Source organism: Megascapheus bottae, chromosome 9 (assembly GCF_031878675.1).
Source record: "Megascapheus bottae isolate mThoBot1 chromosome 9, mThoBot2.hap1, whole genome shotgun sequence".
Taxonomy (NCBI): Eukaryota; Metazoa; Chordata; class Mammalia; order Rodentia; family Geomyidae; genus Megascapheus; species Megascapheus bottae.
In genome coordinates this window covers 60342154-60366199 of record NC_143517.1, presented here as the reverse complement: position 1 = coordinate 60366199, position 24046 = coordinate 60342154, and the positions used below count along the sequence as shown (strand labels likewise).

The following is a 24046-nucleotide window of genomic DNA, read 5'->3' as shown; positions in this document are numbered from 1 at the left end:
GAGAGAGAGAGAGAGAGAGAGAGAGAGAGAGAGAGAGAGAGAGAGAGAGAGAGAGAGAGAGAGAGAGAGAGGGAGGAAGGATTACAATTCTTGGTAGCCTAGTCTAATCATGAAGATATACCACACTAGGTTCAGCTTGAATCCCAAGTGGAAAATTCCACCAGGGCATGGCTACAGGGTGATGGATCTTTGAGAGCCACTGTAAGCATCAATCAGTCTGTTACTTGCAGGAGTGGCCCTCTCTCCGCTGGGCACACCTAGGTGCCTGTGCCCTTTGGTCACTCCTCCCAAGGAAGAAAAGACATCAACCACAGTTGAGTTTTGGGAACAGGACCTGAATGTGAAGACAGTCCTTCCCTTCTCTTCCTCCTGTTCCACATCAGTCCACAGAGAACCAGTTCTGCTTTGCTTCAGGCCATAGCAGAGGCTCAGCAGGAAGCGTGTATCTCTTATTAGGGCAATGTTCTCGTATTTAGACCCACCAGTGGCAAGGCTTTTATTCCATGCTTAGGTAAAGAGCACAATGTGACCACACTCATACTATAATCTCCAGCCCCAACTTTCACCAAAATTAGATCGACATTTTATCATCATTTGCCTGACAATACCACTTCCTTAGTTTTCTCATCTACAAAATAAAGGACTGAGCCGGCACGGTGGCTAACACCTGTAATCCTAGCTACTCAGGAGGCTGAGATATGAGGATCAAGGTTCAAAGCCAGCCTGGGTACAAAAGGACCAAAGACTCTTATCTCCAATTAACCTCTAGAAAACAGGAAGTGGGGTAAACAAGGGTAGGGTGGTAACCTTGAGCTGAAGAGCTCAGGGACAACACCCAGGCCCAGGGATAGGATGGTAGCCTTGAGCTGAAGAGCTCAGGGACAGCACCCAGGTCTAGTTCAAGCCCCAAGACCCACAAAAAAATAAAGGACTGTAAGCTATATTCAAAGATCCAGCATCATTACCTAAAGAAGCATTATGAAGTAGATGAGTGGTGATGTTTGAAAAGCTATACTCAGTTGTCTAATTCACAGCATATCAATTAACCTCCAAGATGTGACTTAAGATGGTAGGAGGAGAGGATGGAGCAACCAGTGTGACTTCAGAGTCACCTGAGGTGTGCAGGCTTGGAGTCTGACCTGCAGACCAAGGCTCCCTGGGATATCACAGCCATTGTTGGGTGATCCCCATCACACATTGCTGCTGTGGCCACCCATTATTTCCACCCTCCCACCTCCAGTGAGCTGGGAGCCTCAGGAGACCCAGAATTAAAGACTGGTGAGCAGAGCAGATACAAGAAAATTGCTACCTTACATGCTCATGTTATAACCTAACAGGAAACGTTCACAGACATCAGACCATCAAGCAATTCATCACAACTGGTGGTCTCGGGAAAAATTCAATGTCAATGTCTCATTTAATAGATTTCATTGAAAAATAGCAGAGAGATGCTTTGTTTTCTACTTGTACCATTTACTGCATTTCATGTTTAAACTGAGGTATCTAATTATACAATTGTGAATCATCCTGATTCAAATAAGGTTCACCAAAATAATCTCCTTATGTAACATTATCTTCCAGTATACCTGTGATCTTCATTTTATTATGTGTTCATATTTGAACAGTCTAAAGACCTAATTGCATTTTTAAAGTTTCTCATTAAGCTGAAATAACAATTCTGCAATGAAAACTAACATAAGATAGTCAGTCAGTCCTGACTTGTATTACATTTGGAAAATGTCATGCTTTCTTTTATGGTTGTTTTCCCAAGACATGTTATGGCTTTTGCAATTAAGCAGCCTTGTAAAGCATAGCTTTAAATGATTTTAATGTTTCAAATCAGTTGAGCATTTCATGCACCAGTTTCCTTTTCTTTTCTTTTCTTTTTTTTTTTTTTCAGGAGCTCTAATCCTTGAACCACATTTACAGTACTTGCTTGCTTACTTTTTTCAGATAGGGTCTTGCGCTTTATACCCAGGCTGACCTCAAACTCTGATCCTCCCGTTCTCGACCTCCCAAGCAGCTGGACTTTATGGGTTTGAACCACCAGACCTGGCCTACTTCACCTTTTTAAAATTAATAATAACAATGTGGTTTTCTGTATTTCGGTTGTTTAACATTTACAAAATACAATTACATTTGTTGCTTTATTTGATCTTCTTTTCCAGAGCTTTCATGTTTACATATAAGAGTTAAGGTCACCAACAAAGAAGGTTATTGAAAAGAGAGGCAGGGATGGAATGGGAGGACAAAGAAGGAAAAATAAAGGAATTATATAATTTGAACTCAGTGGTTTTGTAGCAATTCAATATTTAACATCTATCAAATAATTTCTAAAACATTAAAGTGGGATTCTTTATTCTTTTGTGTGTGTGTATATGTGTATGTGTGTGTGTGTTCGCGCGTGCATGCTTGTGCCAGTACTGGGGATTGAACTCAGGGGCTTGAGTTCTCAGTTGGCTTGTTTGCTCAAGTCTTGGTTTCTACCACTTGAGGAACACTTCCAGCTTCTAGTTGCTTCACTGAAGAAAGTGTCTCATGGACTTTCCTGCCTAGACTGGCTCAGAATATCTATCCTTGGATCTCAGCTTTCTACGTGGCTCGGATTACCGGCATGTAGGATTACCATGCCCAGGCTGAAGTGGGCTTCTTGGTTAGTCTCAGACCCCTGTAGAACTTTCTCACAGTTATCCCATAGCTACGATGACAGTCCTGAAGATAGTGACATCTTCTGATTTGAAGGCAGCTTTAAGTCCACCATCTTTTGACCAAGCTCCCGAAGGGCTGAACAGAATCCTGCATGATCAGCACAGCCACAGATCAGAGCTGGAGTTCCCAGGCCTGCCTGCTTCTTCATGAAGCACTGCAAATGGCAGAGACTGACTTGCCCCAATGTGAGGGTAAAAGGAATTTATTGGCAGGAAAGCAAGCTGGCTGCTGGAGACTCACCAGCCAGACTAGAGAACCCTTCTCCTACTGAGGCACATACAAAGGGAGGAGGGGCCCGCTGAGAACCCCGCCAAAAGCATGTCACAGCAATGTTCTAATTAGAGTGCAGACACCAAGGCTGCCAGCCTGGGAATTACTCAGGCTACTGGGCTTGTTTCCTTTTTAATTGAGATGCAACTTATATAGAGTTAGGCCTATAAACCTTATTGTACATTTCAAATACTTCTATATCCATGAAGCCACCACCTTGATGAAAACATATAATATTTCTAACACGACAGAGGCTTTTTCATACATCTTCACAGTTTATATATCCACTCCCAAAGGTAATATTTTTCATGAAATCTATGACTATAGATAAAATTTGACTGTTCGTAAACTTTATATAAATGAGACTGTACAATATCTATCTGTGCTTTTGTGTCTAAAGCTTTTTTAATCTACCCAGGTGGTTGTAGTAGATTTTTTTTGTTTTTTGTTTTTATAGTAGGTACTATGTTGTATGCTTATAGTGCAACGTCTTTTCCATTGTACTTTTGGTGAACATTGGATTATTTTTCATTCAGGACTATGATGAGTACTTGCCTATGAAAGTGCTTGGAAGGCATTTGCACTCTTTTTTTTTTTTTTTGCCAGTCCTGGGCTTAAGCTCAGGGCCTGAGCACTGTCTTTGGACTTTCTCAAGGCCAGAGCTCTACCACTTGAGCCTCAGCACCACTTCTGGCTTTTTTCTATGTATGTGGTACCGAGGAATTGAACCCGGGTATTCATGCATGCTAAGCAAGCACTCTACCACTAGGTCAAACTCCTGGTCCTGCACTCTTTTTTCTTAAGCATACTAATCCCAGTGGAACCACTAGGTCATAAGTAGGAGCATGTTTCTCTTAATTATCTAGTGCACATGGAGAATCCTAGGAATACTCAGGTTGTCCAGATCTCCTGCCACAGATTTATAGGTATGGGACAGAGGAAGAGTGGTCCTTGTCAGCCTCTGTAGAATGAGTGGGATACTGACTTCCACAAGATGTACCTATAATTTTAAAGGATTTTTCTCAAGTAAAGTGGAGTTCAGATACTGAGAGGACAAAAACTTGTCAGGAGGCTGAGATCTGAGGATCATGGTTTGAAGCCACCCCAGGCAGGAAAGTCCATGAGATTCTTACCTCCACTTAACCAACAAAAATCCAGAAGTAGAGCTCTGGCTCTCGTGGTAGAGTGCTAGTCTTGGGCAAAAAAGGAACTCAGGGACAGCACCCAGGCCCAAAGTTCCAGCCCCAGGACAGGCGAAACAAAACCAACTGTGCTATTGACTTCTGTGTATTTGACACAAGGCTCGAAGCTTCAGACTTATTAGTTGTTAAAAATGGACCACTCAAAGGGCTATGTTTGCAAGAGTTTAAGAATCTCATTTACTACTTCACATCAGAAAATGGAGACTTTCTCTTTGAGATAAATAGAATTACTGGGAGAACTGGAAAGGGAATGGGCTCTCTAACCATGTGACTGGTCTGTTTTGATGTCTTCTTTTTGTATGTGGAAAATGAAAATACATTATACAAATGTGAGATAAATAGTCCAAAATAAACTAAGGCCCCAAAAGGAAACTGATGTGCTCAAGGTCAGATAGCAATATAGGGATTGAGTTTGGAAGGTATTTCATAATGGAAAAGTAAAGTCCATTTGAAAGATGTAATAATTATAGGGCCAGGAGTATGACTTAGTGGTAGAGTGCTTGCCTGGCACGCACAAGGCCCTGGATTCAATTTCTCAGTACAACATACACAGAAAGTCTGAAGTGGTGCTATAGCCCAAGTGGTAAATCACCAGCCTTGAGAAAACCCAAGGGCAGTGCTCAGGCCCTGAATTCAAGCCCCAAGACTGGCAAAAAATGTAATAATTATAAATTTACAAGCCTCTAATTATGCAGCTTCATAAATGTTATACATGCAAAGTTTGATGGATCTTACAAAGGAAAAGACAAATCCATAATCACTGTGGAAGATTTCTTTTCATTTCTTTATTTTGATGGTATTCACATTTAAACTCAGGGCCTTGCCCTTACTAGGCAGTGGAAGACTTTAATACATAGATAGACACCATATCTGTCCTTGTTATGCTATCCTTATTAATTTTCAAATATTATTAATATTGTTTTTACTTCGAAAGGTGATCTTAAAATGTTAAAGGAAAACTAGAACTTACCACATAACATTTTCAAAATTTAAGCAAAAAAGAATGCAAATTAAAATTTGCCACAACCTAATGATTAACACACGTTACCGTGTATTTTTTGAGATGAGATATGATGGGAATAGAATCCAACAAACCAGGTAACAGAATCATTCCATCCATTCTTGTTCTCACCAATGATTTATTAGAATCTCCTGGTTTATTTGTACAACACATATTTATTATATCAGGTATTTAATTCATCTTAGTACTTAGCAAATCCCAATGAAAGAAGAAGGAGGAAGAAAAATGGAGGAGGGGGAAAAGGGAGAGGAATAAACATACATGCTATCACTTGGAAATAACTTACAATTATACTCTAAGGTGGGTTAAAATGCAGATTTCTGGGACCACTTTCAGGACTGATTGTAGGAATAGATGATAGTGGGCGATCAAAAAAAAATCAAATGAGCCTGTAGGATTATATATTTTAATTAAATTTATTTTCATTATATAGTTGTACAAAGAGGTTTCAACTCAACATGTCAATTTATGAGTACATGATACCTTGATCAGAGTCATAAAGTCATATGTGGTATGTGAGTATGTGAGTGTGTGTGTGTGTGTGTGTGTGACTTGAACTCAGAGATAGGGAGCTGTCCCCTAGCTTTTTGGCTCAAGGCTGGTGCTCTCCCATTTGAGTCAGAACTCCACTTCTGACCTTTTTGCTGGTTAAGTGGAGATAAGAAGCTGACGACTTTCCGGACTGGACTGGCTTCAAACCTTGATCCTCAGATCTCAGTCTCCTAAGTAGTTAGGGTTGCAGGCATGAGCTACAGGTTAATCTTAACTGAACACAGTAAGATAGGGCACTTGTTTAAGTTGAACAGTCTCATGCTGGCAAAGATGGCAAATTGCCTTTCTCTTCATCTACATCTCCACAGAAGAACCTCATTTTGAGCAAAATGCTGCGTCCTGACCCTGGTAGGTGGCAATCACTGGGTGGAATCAATCAGATAAAAGGCTCTGAACACTGGGGAGTGATGAGAGGCAACAAGCCCAGGCAAGCAGGCAGGCAGGCCCATGCTCAGCCCAAGCTCTCCTGAGGCTGGTCTATCCCTGGGAAGAGACTGGAGGCGACCAAGAGTGCCAGTACATGTGTAAAGACGTGTAAAGCCACGATCGTCCAGTGTTTCTAGCAGTGATAAAGATGACATGGCGAGTTCCTCACACTCTGCATCACTTAACTGGTTCCAAGCTCGGAAGAAGAAGAAGGGGGTTTGCTTATTGCCATTCTAAGACCTGCAGTTGGTGATAAATGGAAATGGGAAGGGCTGTTTTGCTGCTTACACCCTCCATTGCCCACTCTCCTTTTGGGGTGTGTGTGTGTGTGTGTGTGTGTGTGTGTGTGTGTGTGTGTATGTGTTGTATGTTCATGTTGTGCATGCATGTTGGGAAGAGGGAGACAGTGATGGGGCTTGAACTCAGGGCCTGGGTGTTCTTCCCCAGAATATTTCACTCAAGGCTGGTGCTCTATCACCTGAACCACACCTCCTCCCTACTTCCTGGCATGACCTCCATTCCCATGACAAAGTTGCTGGTCTCCCTGCCTGTGCCTCAGTGAACAATTTTAGCTTTTTGAGACTGAGCAAGCATGAGCCACCAACACCTAGCTTCTTTTCTTTTCTTATTATCCCTTCTCCTTTGTCTTTCACTGTTCCTTCCCATTAGATTAACTGGAACTAAGACTCTTACTATCTTTCCTGATCGTGTAGCTAGAGATGAGCTGACTTGCCAAAGTCCACCCCCCACCACACACACACACACACACACACACACACACACACACATTGCTCACCTGACTTGATTCAAATCACCAAGGCAGTGGCATAACTCTTGATTGTTCACTGCAATTTCTAAGCACCAAGAACAATGACTCTTTCCTAGTTGGTGATCACTAAATCAATTGGATGAATTAATTTAGAAGATGCTCAGTACTTCCTTAAAGAGTGCAGGAATGGATAGGATGATTGTATCATGTGCTTTACAGGGCGCCATTTTCCACTTAAAGGGCCATAAAACGACTGCGGATGTCCATTTCACACATGAGTGAATTGAGGCACAGATAGGAGAAATTATGTTCCACATTCAAGAAGTCTGAGTCAGAAACATACAGAGGAAACAGCAAATCTTAATAATAATAATAATAAAAAAAGAAGCATCAGCTCATAGCCTCAAGGGGGAAAAAGAGAGGAGATTCACTTGCTCGTCTTTTTTTAGCATTTGCCCTTAAGGACAAACTTGTTCAAGTTATAGATTTTTTTAAAAATCATGTTTTCTAGCAATATCTCTGCTAGATTTTGTCAATCTTTTCCTACCTGGAACAAAATTGTTACCTAATGGGAAGGAACAGTTTGAAAGACTGGGGGAAAGGGAGTATAAGAAAAGAAAAGAAGCTAGGTGCTGGTGACTCATGCTCAGTCTCAACAAGCTACTACTGTTTATTGAGTTACCAAAGTGAGACCCACAACCACCCCTTGGGAATGGAGGTTGTTCAAGGAGGTAGGGTTGGAGTTAAGCTTTTATGGAGTCCGAGGAAGTTATGGAAAGGGCTGCAAGGACTGAGGAGAGGAGAACTTTCAGTTAGGCCCACAATGGAACGTTGACGGCTAGGCTTAGGTTGGATTGTCCCGCCTGCACATCAAGCATGTCAGAGCATCCCCAGGTTTTGCCCGACTTCCATATGCACCTGGGATAATAGGGTGGCAGTCAGTCCTTCATATTTTTACCTTTAGATATATATGAAGATTGGGCCAAGAGGAGAGAGGTAGTTGTTTTGTACATGGTTTTGGAGAGATGAAAAGACTGGACTGGAAGAAGAGACTGGGAAAGAGCTTGGACTTTTCTTTGGAATTTCTTTGTCCTGTCCTGTTGGGAATTTATGGTGCACAGTCCATTTGGGGTCTTATGTTAGGGTTTTATCCTAACGATGGCACTCCTGAACTTTCAGATAAGATCAGGGTGAAGTTTTCCTGAGAACCAGAAGGGGCCCCTGGGGGATAGTGGCTCGTGGACCATAGGAGCAACACACAAAGTATGAGAACAAAGCAGATTCCTATCACTAAGATCTGAGGATTGCCGTTTGAAGCCAGCCCATGAAAGCACGGCATGAGACTCTTACTTCCAGTTAACCATCAGAAAACCAAAAGTGGAACTGTGGCTCAAAATGGTAGGTTGCTAGGCTTGAGCAAAAGAAGCTCAAGGACAGTGTCCAGACTCTTGAGTTCAAGCCCCACAACCAATAAAAGAGAAAGAGAGAGAGAGAGAGAAAGAGAGAGAGAGAGAGAGAGAGAGAGAGAGAGACAGAGACAGAGACAGAGACAGAGACAGAGACAGAGAGAAAGAAAGGGAGGAAGGAAGGGGAAAAGAGCAGAAAGAAGAACCTTACAGTCCAACAGCTTTGATTCAGGAAGAAAACCTGGGACAGACAACCAAGTCCCCTTTGGCCCGGCTGAAGGGGCAGTGGTTTTTAATATTTCTGACTGTCTTTTCTGCTACATAGCTTCCCTGTTGGGTCTCAGCTTTGTCATAGGATGATATGCAGACAATGGATTGGGGAAGGCCCTAGGAAACGAGTCACCTGGCCTCTGGGAATTCAGAGCCCTTTGCACATGCTAGATACCTGGTGCTTGTTTTTGATGTTAGACATCAAAAATGGCAGAAAATAAATGTTCAGACCTGTAATCCTAGTTTGTCAGGAAGCTGAGTTTATGAGAATTGTGGTTCAAAGCCAGAACAAGAAGGAAAATCAGTGCCCCCAATTCACTACAAAAAGCTGGAAGTAGAGCTGTGGCTCAAGAAGAAGAGTACCAGAGTACAAACACTCAGGGACAGTGCTCAGTCCCAGCTCTAGAGCTAGTACAAAAATACAAAATAAAAAGTACTGATAAATGTCTTATACAGTCAAATGAGTGCCATATCCCAATCATAAGGACTCTTTCTCAGTAAAATAAAATTCTCCTAAATGACATATGCATGCTATTGTGCTTGAATGTCCTCAGGTGAACTTTTAGAAGAGACCCCCCCACCCTAATTAAGGCTTCATGCTTAAACAACGAGTATCATTTATGTCATTATGACATAATGCATTGTGAGATTGGTCATGAACATTTTTAAAAAGTACATAACCACCACTATGCATGTAATACTGTCCATCACAAAGGTCCTCTCCTGTGTGAAGGTTCTTTGTTACTTTCTTCAGCCTCAAATTGGCCCAGCCATCATTCCTTAGACTTTGGAGCTCTCTCGCTCAGATCTGCTTCCATGTCATTGAGTATATTACAACTTCAATCTTATTTTTCTTTTGCTCAATTAACCTGTTTGTCTCATTACGCGCGCGCGCGCGCGCGTGTGTGTGTGTGTGTGTGTGTGTGTGTGTGTGTGTGTGTGTGTGTTTCATTCAATTCTTTGATTGAGACACCAAGAACCTGGAATGATACTTCACAGAGACCCCTATCTCGTAGCAGATGTAACCTTACATTGGTGTGTACATATTACTAGATGGTAGTCTTTTTCTTCCGTACTGATGTAAGCTTCATGGTCCAAGGACTGAGTCTATTTTGGTTACCATTACATTCCAGCTTCTAGGAAAGCTCCCAGCACATAGTTGGTGCTTACTGAGTGTATGTTAAATGAAAGCCTGTATTTGTGCTTTAGTCTTGGAGGAAACAGGCCTTTGGGGGTCTTTTGTTTGTTTGGGTAGTACTGGGGTTTGAATTTAGGCCCTTTCACTTGCTAGGCAGGTGCTTTAACACTTGAGCCACGCCCCCTAGGTGGGGTTCTTCATCATCATCCTCTCCTCCCAGCTAGCATGAGAACTAAAAGCAAGGCAAGCCACCTATATGTTTTGTAGTTTTTGAAGGACTATACCAATGTTAGTTCTTAATTGTTAGTGTTGTTATTCTGGTGTGTGTGGTGAGGAGGGGGGGAAACAGCTGGCTTTGGGAGGGGGGAATTCTTTCCATTTCTTATTCTCCTGATAGGGCCCCAGGCAGTTTCCTAGCAGCTATGATTACAACTGGGTAAGCAATTTACAGGCTGAATATCTTGCCTACAGTTAAAACATGGATATGTAAGTATCTTCTTAGCTACAAGCAATCTCCAGCAATCTCCAGGCTGGTTAACTGCAGAACTTGGTGGTAAGGATACCAGTGCTGAGTTCAATTAAGGATTGTTTACCGGGGAATTATTTTTCTGCTTTTTTTTTTTAAACAGTAGGTCAAGACCAGAGGGACTGTTGTTTTATATTATATATCTGATTTCAACGTATCAAAATCTCCCTAAGATTTGGAATCTGCAAATACCATGCCCAAATTTGGTCCCTGGAGCTAGTTGGCAAACAAGAAAACCTGAGGGAAATTATGAATAGATAAATCTGTGGGCTCCTTTTCTGAGACTCAGTTTCTTCATCTCATAATATATTCATAGTTTTGCAGCATAGGTTTGAGACTAAATGAGACAATCATTCAAAAAAGCCTTTGGAATCATTAGAAAAGTGCCAAGAATAGGGTAAACATTTGACAGTTCTAGTAATTCTTCATATGCATCATCACTGTCATTATCACGATGGTCAAGTCTTTATCCTCATCGTGATTATCTTCACACCCTTACCACTGTCGTCGTCGTCGTCATCATCATCATCATCATCATCATCATCATCATCATCATTGTCTTCACACCATCATCATCATCATTGTCTTCACACCATCATCATCATGGTTATCGTCTTCATTATCTTATCATAGTCACGATTTTCTTCAAACCATCACATTAGATCATGGTCACCATCATCTTATGATCGTGATCATGATCATCTTTAACACCAGCAACATTATCATAAACCGTCTTCATCACCATTATCATGGGTGCATTCGGTCCCACTGACATATCATAGTTGTCATTGTCATCATCATCATCGTGATTGGCACGATTACATCATTATTATCATGATTGTTGCTGTCTTCATCATCACCCTATGGCTGTCTTCACACCTTTAGTACAATCCTGGTTGTCATCATCTTTGCCATCAACATCATTGTTGTCATTGTCTTATACTAACATCATGGTCATACTCATCATCTTCATGAGTGTCTCAACACCATTGTCATTGTCACGGTCATTGTCACCTTTGCCATCATCCATGTTATCAACTCACAGAGCCTGGATCTTGACTACATGCCAGTTGGAGAGGATGCTCTGAAGTCCTCCTTACTTGGTTTTTTGCAGTCTCAGGAACTCAGTAGGTTTTCTAAAATAGCTGATAAAGGCTATATTTTGGGTGTCTGAGTGTACACTGGCACTCCAGTTGATGCAAGGGTCACAGCCGACGGAGGGAGTCTCTGTCCTCTCAGGCTCCAGGGGGAGACACCAACCAAGCACTGTACTAAAGCCTCTCTGGGTATGGATCCAGGAAAGCTTTGGGGAAACAGGGGAGGGCAGGCTCCATCCTGCAGATTAGAGAAATCTCACCGGGACACCTGTGGTTCTCATGTGAAGATGGGGGCAAAGCCCTTATCAATTTCGCACAAAACAGAAGAGAACTCTTTTTTTTCTTAAGTGATAGTTGTAAGGCCCTTTTATCACACAGGTCCATTATAGCTGTATGAAGCTTTTAACGTTAATAACCCAAGGGCAGAACGAATAATCTTTCCTGACTCTGGCAGTCCCTGGAGAAAGGTCATGGGGAATTTACCTCCCAGGCCCTTCAGGAAAGCATTAGCAGTGAGGTTAGTGATCATGGAGTCAGGGGCAAAACCTCACCATGGTTCACAGGCCTGGGTTCTGTTCTGGCCATGCTGGCTAGACATGAGTGATCCTGCTCCATTCATCCCTATGTCAGCAACCTAACCAACTCAGCTCAAGACAGGTTTCCTCAGCTTAGTTGGAGCCCATAGCACCCTTTTCTCAGACCCTCCCAGCTGGACCCTTCTTTTGCTCTTCAAATAGGAAGAAATAACCCCCCCCAACCCAAGTTCCCCCATGTTATTCGATCTCTCCTATTTGTATGATGCAATGCTTGAAAATAAGAATAGTTTAGAAAATGCTAATAACTATTGCCATAGTCTGATATGGCTATATCAAAATACTCAAGACTGGGCAATTTATGAAGAATATATTTTTCTATGGTTCTGGAAGCCAGGAAGTCCAAAGTCAAAAGGATCTCATTCAATGAGAGCCTTCTTGCTGTGCCATAACATGGTTAAAGGCAATACATATCACATGGAAAGGGGTAGGGAGAGTCAAAAAAGGTAGAGACAGTCCTTCAATTGTACTATTTATCCAAACTTGAGGCCAAAGCCTTGGTGGTAGTGCTGGGAATTGAACTCAGGGCCTCACACTTCCTAGAGCCACACCTCCAGTCCACTTTTGCAATGCTTATTTTTGAGGTAAGATATCAGTTGTGTTTTGCCACAACTGAGGGTGCTGTCCCTGAGCCACTATGTACTCAAGGCTAGCACTCTACCAATTTGAAACATAGTGCCATTTCTGGCTTTCTGGCAGTTACTTGGAGATATGAATCTCACAGAGTTTCCTACCAGAGCTAGCTCCATACTGTGATCCTCAGATCTCAGCCTCCTGAGTATTTAGGACTATAAGCATGAACCCCATGGGCCCTGTGGCTCCTTTACTTGTGTTTTCAGGGTATGACAGGCATTCGTTGAGATGGAATTTCTTGAATATTTATGTCTAGGCTGACTTGGAATGAATTTGTGAACTTCATCTCCCTCTCTGCCTTCAAAGTAGCTAAGATTAAGGGCTTAAGCCACCATGCCTGGCCCAAATCCTCTTAAAGGGCCTACATCTCAATAGTGTTGCATTGGATATTAATTTTCCAGCATGATGAGCTCTGGGGCACACATTCAAACCCCACTTTTAAAAAAGCAAAAAGAAGTGACTATATATCTAAAGTTTGAATTATATCTATATGATTTGGGTTATTAGATTCTTATAAAGTCTTAGGAGAATATTTTCATGATCTCAATTTTATAGCCAGGAAAGTGAGGCCCAACACATTAGTTACTAGGTAAATCCACACTGCGGATTTGCTGTAGGTGGTTGGTACAGAATTTAAACCCTAGATGCTCCACTGCAGTGCAAGTTTTCAATCCCTGGGGTCTGTATGCACCCCAGAGATGACCCCATCTTTCCACTCTTTCTCCTCCTCACAGCTCCCCACAATGATGTCTCTGCACTGTGAGCTCTCTGGATGGCCCAAACAGAATCTCTTACAGTAGATGTCTGTTAACTTTGGGTTCATTAGTTTAGAGTTTTCTGTTCTTGGGAGCCTCTGGTAGAGAATTCTATGGAGCCCCATAGAATTAAAGTTTTCCACTGACTCTGTCCCAAGGGGCCAAAGTCACAATACTGACCTTCTCCTGGTCAAGGAAGGGGACAACCCAGGCTGGAATCTAAGTCATAAACATAGGATCAAGGAGGCAGAAGGAAATTGGCATTGTTTGTTCTACCCACTGAGGGCAAGCAAGTTCAGTAATAAAGACTTCTAAAACTCCAATAAGGAAAAAAAGAAGGTTCTGGGATTTGAACTCAGGGCTTCTTCATACTTGCTAGGAAAGCACTCTATTACTTGAGCTGGAACTGAGATCTTCTTATTTCATCCTTCCACATTCCTGAGATGGCAGGTATATCATTCAACAGCTGGTCTTATCACTCTGCCCACCTATTGATTGAGATGTGGCTTCTAAACCTGGATGTAAGTGGTCTAAGCTGTCCTAAGCTGACCTTAAACCATGATCTCAATCTCTGTCTTGTAAGTAACTAGTATGACAGGTGTGAGTCACTGGTACCTGGCTCAATGAAACGTTTAGAAGGAGAAGCTCTTAGGAAATGCCAACATAAACAAAATACTACAATTTTAACAAAGACACAGTATGACGTTGCCTTGGGCTCCAGCGTGGCTAGATGTGGCACTGTGGGGCACAGCTTCTGTGTGAGCCCAGTGCTTTGTACCTACCTCACCCACCTGATCTGGGTTTTGTTGTTGTTTTGATTGTTTTTTTTGGGGGGGGATGGGAAAGATAGTCTCTCTATAGAGGCTAGGCTGTCTTTGAATTCATGATCTGCCCGCCTCTGACTGTGCACTGAGATTATAGGTGAGAACTACCACTCCTGGCTCTACATCACCTTGGTTGTCTGAAATTGTTTGGGGGTCTCTGTCTCTTTTCACCATTTCTCCTTCCATCTTTGCAGTGGAGATGATCAACATAGTCCTTTAACATACACAGCCTTCTGCAACCAAGGTAACACTTAGTGACGACCACTTACCTCCAGCATCAACATGCCATCATTGCACAAGATGTCTTCCCACTCACTGCTAAATGTCAGGAATGCCCCTTAACATTGTCTACATGAAACTCACTTGGATTCCTAATCTATGTTTAAACCATCCATATTTCAATGGCATACTCCTTTCCCTCCATCTGCTTGGTAAATTGTAGATGATCCCTGGGCCTGGGATTCCCCCCTCCCCAAACTCTCTTCTTTCTGTCTGCTGTCTCTGCAGGTCATGTATAGATGTCCAAAGTTCAGGGGGGCCTTCTTGTCTATGAGATGTCTGCAAGGCCCACATCTGCAAGCCCAAATCTCCAAATATTTGCTGGATGTCACAACAGTTTTTAAACATCACTGTAAATATTACTAATTGTAGTAAGCAACCACTAAATGTTAATGGCATGCTCTAAGCCCAGTACTTGACATGAAGTCCTTCTAGTCATGCTCTCAAAAGCTCCATTTTACAGATGAAATAAAACAACAAAGTTGAAACCCAGAGAAGGGAAGAAAGTCATGTAAGGGCATGAAGCAGGGGAAGAGGAGGAACCAAGATCTGAAACTGGGAGCAGATGCTTTTGCTATTTTAAAAAAAAGTAACCCAAAGACTTATGTGGCTATATCTTAATATATATAGCTGACATCTGAAGATTGATGTTCAAATCCAGCTCAGGCAGAAAATTGGAGACTCTTATCTCTAAGTAGCAAAAAGCTGAAAGTGGACGTGTGGCTCAAGTGGTATAATGCTAGCCTCAAGTGAAAAAAGCTAAATGGGAGCACAACACAAAGCCCTGAGTTCAAGCTCCAGTACTGATACAAAAAGACAGGATCTTTTATGCAGACTGGCCTTGAACTCACAATCCTTATGTCTCAGCCTTCTGCTCACAACTCTGAAGTGTTCTAAAGAAAAGATGATGATAGAACTGTGGTTCTCAACTGGAGGCAATTTTGCTGCCAGGGACATTGTGCCATGTCCACATTTTTGGCTGTCCCAAAGTGTGAAACTTCTATGGCATTCAGTGAGTAGAGGCCAGGATGCTCTCAAACTTTGCACAAAGGCCCAAGAAACCCCTAGAACAGGGATGTGCCAGCAGTGTCAAGGATGAGAAACCCAGCAGTGAAGAAGTCAGTGTGAAGACAGAAACTTGAAAGTGTTGTTGTTTTTTTTAAGGGGTGGACTCCCCACCTCTCCACCCTCAAGACTGCTTCCTACCTCAGCCCCACCGAGCCTCACACTCCTCTCTCCCTCCACACTGCCTTTGCTGCATCAAGCACACATAGGAACTCATTATGTTCTCCACAGAACCTTCCTCTCCTGGCTCTTCATCGTGGTTAAAAATACCACCCTCCTCCTCCCTCTCCTCCTCCTCCCAGGAGTACCAATGTCCTTCCATCAACTACTTCGCTGCCACTCTCCCAAATCTGCTCAGTATCACCTAGGCTGGTTACTTTATTAACCTACATGGGTCAATGTAACTTCTCACACCATCTGTTTGGCAGTCATCGAGCTAAAGTCACTTTACAGTGATCCATATTTGGTTGTCTGAAGCATGAATTTCATGAGGAATTAAGCTAGAGGGACTTTAAGAACCCTCCTACCTCCTGGTCTATGAATCCAAGACAAACTCATGGTGAAACTTAGTGCTTTAACTTCTCTTTTTGCCTCTCCCCTCGATTGCATGCCCTTCTCACCTTGCTCCATCTCTGAGCCTAAGCCTGCCTCAGAAATGCCTCCCACTCTCCTGGAACCCTCCCACCACCCACAGACCCTGGCACACCTGCCATCTTTAGAACGCCCTCCACCCTTACCTCCTACTTGCTAGACAGCCATATTTCTAAAAAGCGTTGTCTACACTTGCAGTCTCCCACTCACTCCTCAACCCACCACAATCTGGCTTCCGCTCCCATCGCTCCACATCCCATCCACACAGCTTTGGTAAAAGTTCCAAGCCTTTGTAGCTGCCAAAGGCAAGGAACGCTTGCTCCCCAGCTCTTACTGGATCGCATTTTTCGGTGACATTTGTGAGAACTGGTCTTCCCAGCAATTTCTTTCCTTGACCTGTAGTCCTCCTACTTCTCGATTCCCATCCCCCAAGGTCAATTCAGCTGCAACCTGAAACCTCATCTTCAACCACCAGGAAAGACATGAGAAGTTTTACACAGCCCAGATTCTACAGTTGTATTCCCTAAGCATTTAGCTTGGGCATGTTACTCAACACTCCTGTGTCTCAGTTTCCCCAGATGGAAAAACAGTGCAAAAGATTGTTAGTCTTGTTGCTTTCCACTCTGGGCATGTCTCCGTTCTTCAGATCATGCTGAAACCTTATAGCAAGTATGCACATTTACCCAGCCATGGCACAAGCTGAAGAGGGAGTGTCCAGCCAGTATTTGTCGATCGATGGACCAATACCCCGGGCTGAGTTTCTCTAGAAGCCACTCCGGGGACCACGGATGGGGTGGGGTTGCTCTATCTCCGAGGCTGTCCCAGAAATAACAAAGGAAGGAGTGAGAAAACAATGCAGGGGAGGGTGGAAAGGAAGGAATGAGTTAATGATAAGGCAATTTGGGGGAGTGGAGCAATTGGATTTAATCTCATTGGGTATCCTTTAGGGACCTTTGGTCAAAGCACCTTAGGAGTGCTCCCTATTAGGGACCCGGAGGAAGCTGAGGAGTTTATCCATACAATGGCTGAGGCTTAAGGGCTTCTGGGTGCTTCCAGACTGGGAAAGATCCCACAATCCTAGAGGAAGCCCTGATGGAGAGGATAGCACTACTTCTGGATTTTGGTAGTTCATTTGAAATAAGAGTATCACAAACTTTGCTGACTTCAAACCTCAATCCTCAGATCTTGGCCTTTTCAGTAGCTGGGATTACAGATGTAAGCTACCAGTACCTGGCTGAAAATATTTCTTTTTATGCTTTGCAGGTGTAATGCTCAGAATTGTGAGCATCCTATATGTACATGATTAATGTTAAAGAGATCCGGATTCACCTTGCTTTCAGGATCTGGCTCAGAGAATAGGTCAGTGAATGTGTCTACTTTCCTTCCTTCTACCACCGTGACTCTGTCATCTGATGTAAGAAAGTGTATTCCTCATAAGTGCAAAATGTGACAGGTAAGGTCTTTCATGAACAGGAAGAAATTCTGGGGAGGTATTAGGAGGGAATAATTAACTGGGGTTGTGCCAATGAGACTGGTTAGCTTGTCTGACAGTCTTAATTACTTACGAGTTTTAACTTCCCAGAACCATTAGCAGAGCTGGCTGACAATTCCTCCATTATATTATGAAAAGATGTAGGAGCACAGCGAATTGCCTGCCGTGCTTCACTGGGAATTGAATCTACAAATCTGGCCACTACCTTATTCACTCATTCATTCGTTGATTCAACATCTTTGTGGAGAGTTTCTGGTGGGCCAGTACTGTTCTTGGCACTGAGATACAGAAGAAAAGAAGACAGGCAATAATTGAACTTCAATGCAGCTTCCCCAAGGGGAAATGATTAACTAAGCAGCTAGCTAAAAAAACTAGTAGGCTAAGAAGCAATAAACTGAGTAAGTGATGGTGGAAGGCGTGGTGGTGGGATTATGGATCCTAAGATAAGTAGATCAAATGGATGAAGGAAGCTCCTTTGAGGAATCTCTTCTGGGCTATGAATTGCTTGCCATCAACTGTCATGTGTCCAAAAGAGACAGTAGCTTGCACAGGGCCTGGGGCAGGACTCTGGACTTCTCCTGGCCACTACAGACATGGTCCTATGAACTGGTGGTCTTCCTCACTGAAAGTAACAAGTCTAGTCCAAAGCTAATGGGTGGTCTTTCCTTGGAGAAGTAGAGCTGGTACCCAAGTTTCAGTTCTCAGAACATACAGTTCAGATTTTACTCATCCTTAATCTTGTTCCTTCTTCATAGTCTGAGTTTCAAAAGACTCTGAAACACAGCAAAACCACAAAACTGCATTCTTCAGGTAGAAAACTCCCAAATGTGGCATTTCCATGGGAAACCACAATGAATGACTCCCACTGGCAGGAGACTGGCTGGTTCTCCTAAATTTTTGTGAAGCATCTCAAGATTTATGAACGACCCCTTCCCTGCAATCCCCACCCCAGGTTGAGAACAAAATCCCAACTTTTGTGTGGCTTTGTTGAGTTTCAGATTCCACCAGAAGGGAGTCAGCCACAGCCACAAAAACTTGCACAGAGTGGTTCTGAAGCCCTGCAGACAATATTAACTACCCACAGGTTAGAAGGAAATGACATTCTAAGGGGAGACCACGGGCCCCTGGCTTGGTAGGCAAGCAGGCACAGAAGGTACCACACACATGCCACAAGTGAACTGCCTCCTTTGTTGATGTCTGTCAATGGCCATGGTACAGTTAAGCTATCATTCTTCCCAATGGGCTGGTGGCCCCTGTCAAAACATTTCTTATTTGAGAAACTAAGGCTTAGGGAAGGAAAAGGCAAAGGCTGTATTTCAACCCAGATCAATCCAGATGCATGCACACAGTGCCATAATTACTTACCTTTACTGTGTCTGTTAAAGATCCAGCCTGCCTCTACATTGTTGAAAAAAAAAAAAGAAAAGAAAAATGAGGATATCCCCGTAAAAGAAGCGTGCCACAGGACCGGGAAATGTCACTTTTTTTAATTGAAAAAAATAATAAAAAAGGAAACACCAGGAGATGGCGATTCGCAAGTTCACCCTCTGAAGGGACTGGAGAGGGGCCGAGCTGACCCCCCCCCTCCCTTCAAGGCCAAGGCTTCTGTGAATCTGATCCCACTCTCCCACCGCTGGGCGAGGAGGAGCGGGGCTGGCGGGAGCGGGGGGGGGGGGGAACCCCAGCTCGGGTGCCCGACCCGCCGCCCGACCCCCCCGCGCCCCTCTCCGCCTGCGCGCCGGCGGGACTGGAGTTAAGCGCATCGGGAGCCCCCGGCGCGGGGTGGCCGCCGGCCGGGAGTGCTTAGTCAGGATCCCGATTTCCTGTCGAAGTGTTTGGATTTCCTGAAGCCCTCGCCCTCCACCACCACCGCCGAGCGGGATCGTGCGAGCCGCCCGCGTCGCCGGCCTCCTCCCCTCGGCACATGGTCGCCCGCCCCTTCCTGCGCCGCGCTCCGCTCCCGCGCTCGGCCGCGCCCGGCCTCGCCTCCCAGTGCCGCGGGCCACCGCCACTCTGCGCTCGGGCACCCGGCCCGCGCCTCCTCCCGCCAGCCCGCCTCTCCTGCTGCTGCCTTTCGGCTCCCGACCCCGGATCGCCGCCGCCGGGCCCGCGATGGAATAATGCCCCAGCGGCCCGCCCGGTCCCGGTGAGTTGCAAGGGGCGCCAGTTCGGGCGCGGCGGGGGAAGATCCTTGATTGTAGGCGCCCCTGCCCGGCCCCCTCCACCTTTCCGTGCGGAAAGGTGATGGACGGGGCACCGGGGCGGGCGTCGTTCTCCGCCGGCTCGGTGTCTCGGAGCGTGCGGGGCGTGCTCCCGGGTTTGGCGAGGCCTCCTCGGGGGAGGTGTGCACGCCCGGACCCGATCCGCAGAGCCGCGGGGAGGCTCGTCCGGGCCCCGGCTCTGCGGAGGCGCCTGGGAGCTGGGGGCCCGGGATGGTGCGGGTGTCCCCCACCCGGGGGACAGCCGGAACAGGCGACGGGCGCCTCCCCGCGCGGGGACCGCGAGGACCGGCGATGGGCGCCCCCCCCCCCCAACCTGGGCATGGCAGGGGCAGCCCGACGGGCGCCCTCCGGGTGGCGGAGGCGCGGGCGCCGGCCGCGGCATTGTCTCCGTGGCGGGGCCGCGGAAAGTTCCCCGCCGCCCCGGTCTGGACGTGGCGCCACCCGGCAGGCCCCAGACCACTGGCTAGAAAGGAACCGGAGGGGCGATTCCCACCCGGGACCAGGGAAATGGTCTGTGCTTTCCGCTTTTACCATCCGCGGAGACGCTGCGTTTTCTGTGAGCAACAGGAAGTTTTCAAAGAAAAGAAGAAAGAAAGAAAGGAAGGTCTCCGGTGCCCGGTGTTCTGTGGTTTACTGCGTCCATGGATCCCAGCAGCCCTTCCCCTGCGGCGCTCTTTTAATAATGTATGGTTCCACTGGTGTGGGCAGACGGACAGCCGTCTCCAGACGCGGCTAACTTGACCTCTGCTTTACCTCTACGAATGGAACCAACCCACAACTCTCTCCCACTTATTTTCTCCAGCCATTCAGTCAGGTTGCCTTGGCAGACTTGATTCTGGTCACACAGACAGTCTTGCTGAGTCAAGTGTTGGGATGGTAAAAACACATACCGTTCAGCTTTGGGGCCAGTTTTTAATCTCAGTGGCAAACTTCCCTGTTCAGATCTTTTCTGCCTGGCAATTGGAAGAAGACTCAGGGCCCCTGGAATTCTCCAAGAAAGTCTAGGACGGAAAAGATCTAGAGAACTACTGTTCCAGTCCCCACCCCCTATTTGTTACATACATGAGATCCGAGGGGATGACTAGTGGGTGGCAAGGCCATTGCTCCTTGGACCGTGAGAGCTAATGGTCTGCCAGCCATGAGACACGATTTGGAAATTTGTCGTCTCCCATTGTAACCTTCCCTACTTCAGGGCCTTATCTCCCACCTTATCTGTGATGACTCTTACGTTTGAGATGTGCAGGTATCTTACAGTCCCATTTTCAGATGGGAAGTGCAAAAAATTATCTCTTCCCTCTTTATTTACCAGATATTTGGGATTCAGCTACCAAACAGGCTTGAAATAGTAAATAGATGGCTTGTCATATGGGGAATTACTTTCCTCCACACTCTCCCCGCTTTTGGGGGGAGAAAAGGGCAAAATCTCAGCACATCATGCACCTTGTACTGTTTCACAGACTTGCTTTGTCCTTCTCCACTCCACCTATTTTTCTCTTCATGAGGGCTCTCATGCTTTTTCATCGGTAGTATGTGATAATGTTAGAGAGAAAGGATTGTCTTTTCCTTTCTTTTTTTTTACAAGTTTGCCATTTGGTGAAAGAAATTCTCTCCACTTCCCCAGTCCTTCCAAGCTACAGCAAGCCAGATTTTCAAAACCAATGTGAGGCCTGCAGGCCCGGAGACGAATGTATGCTTTGCAACACAGCTTGCTCTGTGAAGACCTTCCTCCCCCATGGCCTCTCTTAGTGGTACACAGGTATTGAAGAGTAGAGGGAGAAAGGGAAGGAACCCACATTTCCTTCTCATGGTATCTCACTGGATCCTACTGTCTAGTACTTCCTCATTGTCCCCTCCATTTCTCACTGCTGTGTGTTACAGATACGAGAGGACTTTTGTGTGTGTGTGTGTGTGTGTGTGTGTGTGTGATTTCCTATATAAGCAATGGTGATAGTGCCAGCTTGCATTTATTGATCTCTTACTGTATGCCTTAGAAGGAACCCCTTTGGGAGATTTGCCCAGAAAGGACAGCACTTCTCAGATTCATTTAGAGTTGAGTCACTCTTTCCTACATTCAGTAAACATTTGCTAAGTGGCTCTGCTTTTGGTGGTGCCAATCATATATAGATAAGATAAATAGGACCCTGTTTTCAAGGCCTCATCCTTCATACTTTTCAATTTAATTAATCAACATAGCAACCCTATATTGGGCACCTACTGATGCCTATATTGAGCAGACTGGGATCTAGCCCCACCTTCCTGGAGACTGCTTTCCACTGGAGGAGACAAGGAGCTGAGGTAGAAGCTGGTTGGTCGTGGGGCTTGAATCTGGGCTTGGGTGTTGTCCCTGAGCTTTTCAGCTGAAGGCTAACGCCCTACCCCTTGAGCCACAGTGCCATTTCTGGTTTTCTGGTGGTTAAGTGGCGATAAGAGTCTCATGGACTTTAGTGCCCGGTCTGGCTTTGAACTGCAATCCTCAGATCTCAGCCTCTTGAGTAGCTAGGATTATAGACGTGAGGCACTGCACCCAGATTTTTTTTTTTTTAACTAATAAAAGGTTGTGATGATTGGTGCTATCAAGGAAAGCAGCCAGAGACCAAGTAGGATGCAGGGACAATGTTTGTTTGTAAGATGACCTGAAGAAAGCTGACCTGAGGAAGAAGTGAAGAATGAGGCAGTCAGAGAAGGTCGGGGGAAGGCCTGTGGGATCTGATTGAGTGTGTGTGTGTGTGTGTGTGCACGCGCGCAAATATGTGTGCAGGTACTGAGGGTTGAACTCAGGGTTCTGCACTCTTGGCTTTTGTTGTTCAAGGCTGGTGCTCTGCCAGTTGACGTACATGTCACTGCTAGTTTTTGTTGTTGTTGGTTGTGGGACTTGAACTCTGGACCTGGGCACTGTCCCTGAGCTCTTCAGTTTAAGGCTACTGCCCTACCCCTTGAGCTACAGTGCCACTTCTGTTTTCTGGTGGTTAATTGGAGATTATAGACTCTCACGGACTTTCAATCCTCAGATCTTGGCCTCCTCAGTAGCTAGGCTTACCAGAGTGAGCCTCCAGTACCTGGATTCACTGCTAGTTTTTTGCTGATTAACCAGAGATATGACTTCCAAATATGTCTGCCTGGATTGACTTCAAACTGTGATCCTCAGATCTCAGCCTTCAGAACTTTCTGGCTTATTGGCATGAGCCACCATTGCCTAGCTCCGGATTGACTTTTTAATTTTTTTATTTGTGCCACTCCTAAGGCTTGAACTTAGAGCTTTCAAAGCTGGTGCTCTACCACTTGAGCCACTTCTGGCTTTTCAGTTAATTGGAGACAAGAAATTCATGGACTTTCCTGCTCAGGATTGGCTTTGGGCTGTGATTCTCAGATCTCAGCCTCCAGAGTAGCTAAGATTCCAGCCACTGGTGCCTGGCTGATTGACATTTCTGAGACTGCTTTGACTGTGGCATGAAGAGTAAATCATAGGAGCAAAGAGGATGCTGGAAGGCCACTTAGGAGGCCTTCTTGCTAATCCAGGAAAGCCGGTGATGGTTTAGGCCAGGTAGAGGTGGTGAGGATGGCAAAAGCAGGTGGATGCTAGTTAGAGGTTGGAGATACAGCTGAAACTATTTGGAGATAATTTGCATGGTGGTGATGCAGGGGAAGAATTCAAACATGACCTACTCTACCCTACCTCAAGGGTTCCAGCTGAGCAGTTCTGTGTATATTCCTGTCATCTTAGGAGAGAGAAGCCTAGAAGAGGAATATGTTTGGGGAGAAAATGAAGCTCTTTGAACTGGCCATGGTAAGGCTGAGATGTCTAGGTGCATCTCCATAAAGATTTGAGGCAGTTTGGCAGTGCGAGAGACTCTGAGGAGGCAAGATTTAGGGAATGGAGACATTCTCAGCCTGAAGCTTTATCACTGAAATGCTTACCAGCCTGTATCCTGCTCTGTTATTTTTCGAGCAACTGTTTATGTTCCTCCTTTCCTGAGATGCTCTTCCTTTTTCCACAGCTGACTCTCACACCTCTTTTAAAGAAAACTTATGCCTTTATCTCCTAGAAGATACCTCAGACCCTTGTCATTCTCCCCGCCCCCCCAATCTCTTCCTCCCTTCCCCCCATGCCCCAGTGCCTGACTTCTTTCAGAGTGTTCAAATAAAGATACCTTTTTCGTTTTTGTATCTTACATCCATGAAAAATTTGGTGCAGCCCTTCCATATAGT

At 45.0% G+C, this 24046-nt stretch overlaps 1 protein-coding gene across 6 annotated transcripts in view; it reads left to right on the top strand.

Annotated features, from left to right (window-relative positions):
* The first annotated feature begins 19552 nt into the window (after window positions 1-19552).
* Window positions 19553-24046, top strand: part of Asap1 (ArfGAP with SH3 domain, ankyrin repeat and PH domain 1) — a 276484-nt gene continuing 271990 nt past the window's right edge. For 2 of the 6 annotated variants that reach the window (XM_090339398.1, XM_090339399.1), the window contains exon 1: window positions 19554-19764. The gene's annotated coding sequence lies outside the window, so the exon portion shown is untranslated. Of the gene's footprint in view, window positions 19765-24046 lie in introns of all 6 variants that reach the window. The other 4 variants (XM_090339402.1, XM_090339400.1, XM_090339394.1 and 1 more) reach the window with 3 other exon arrangements.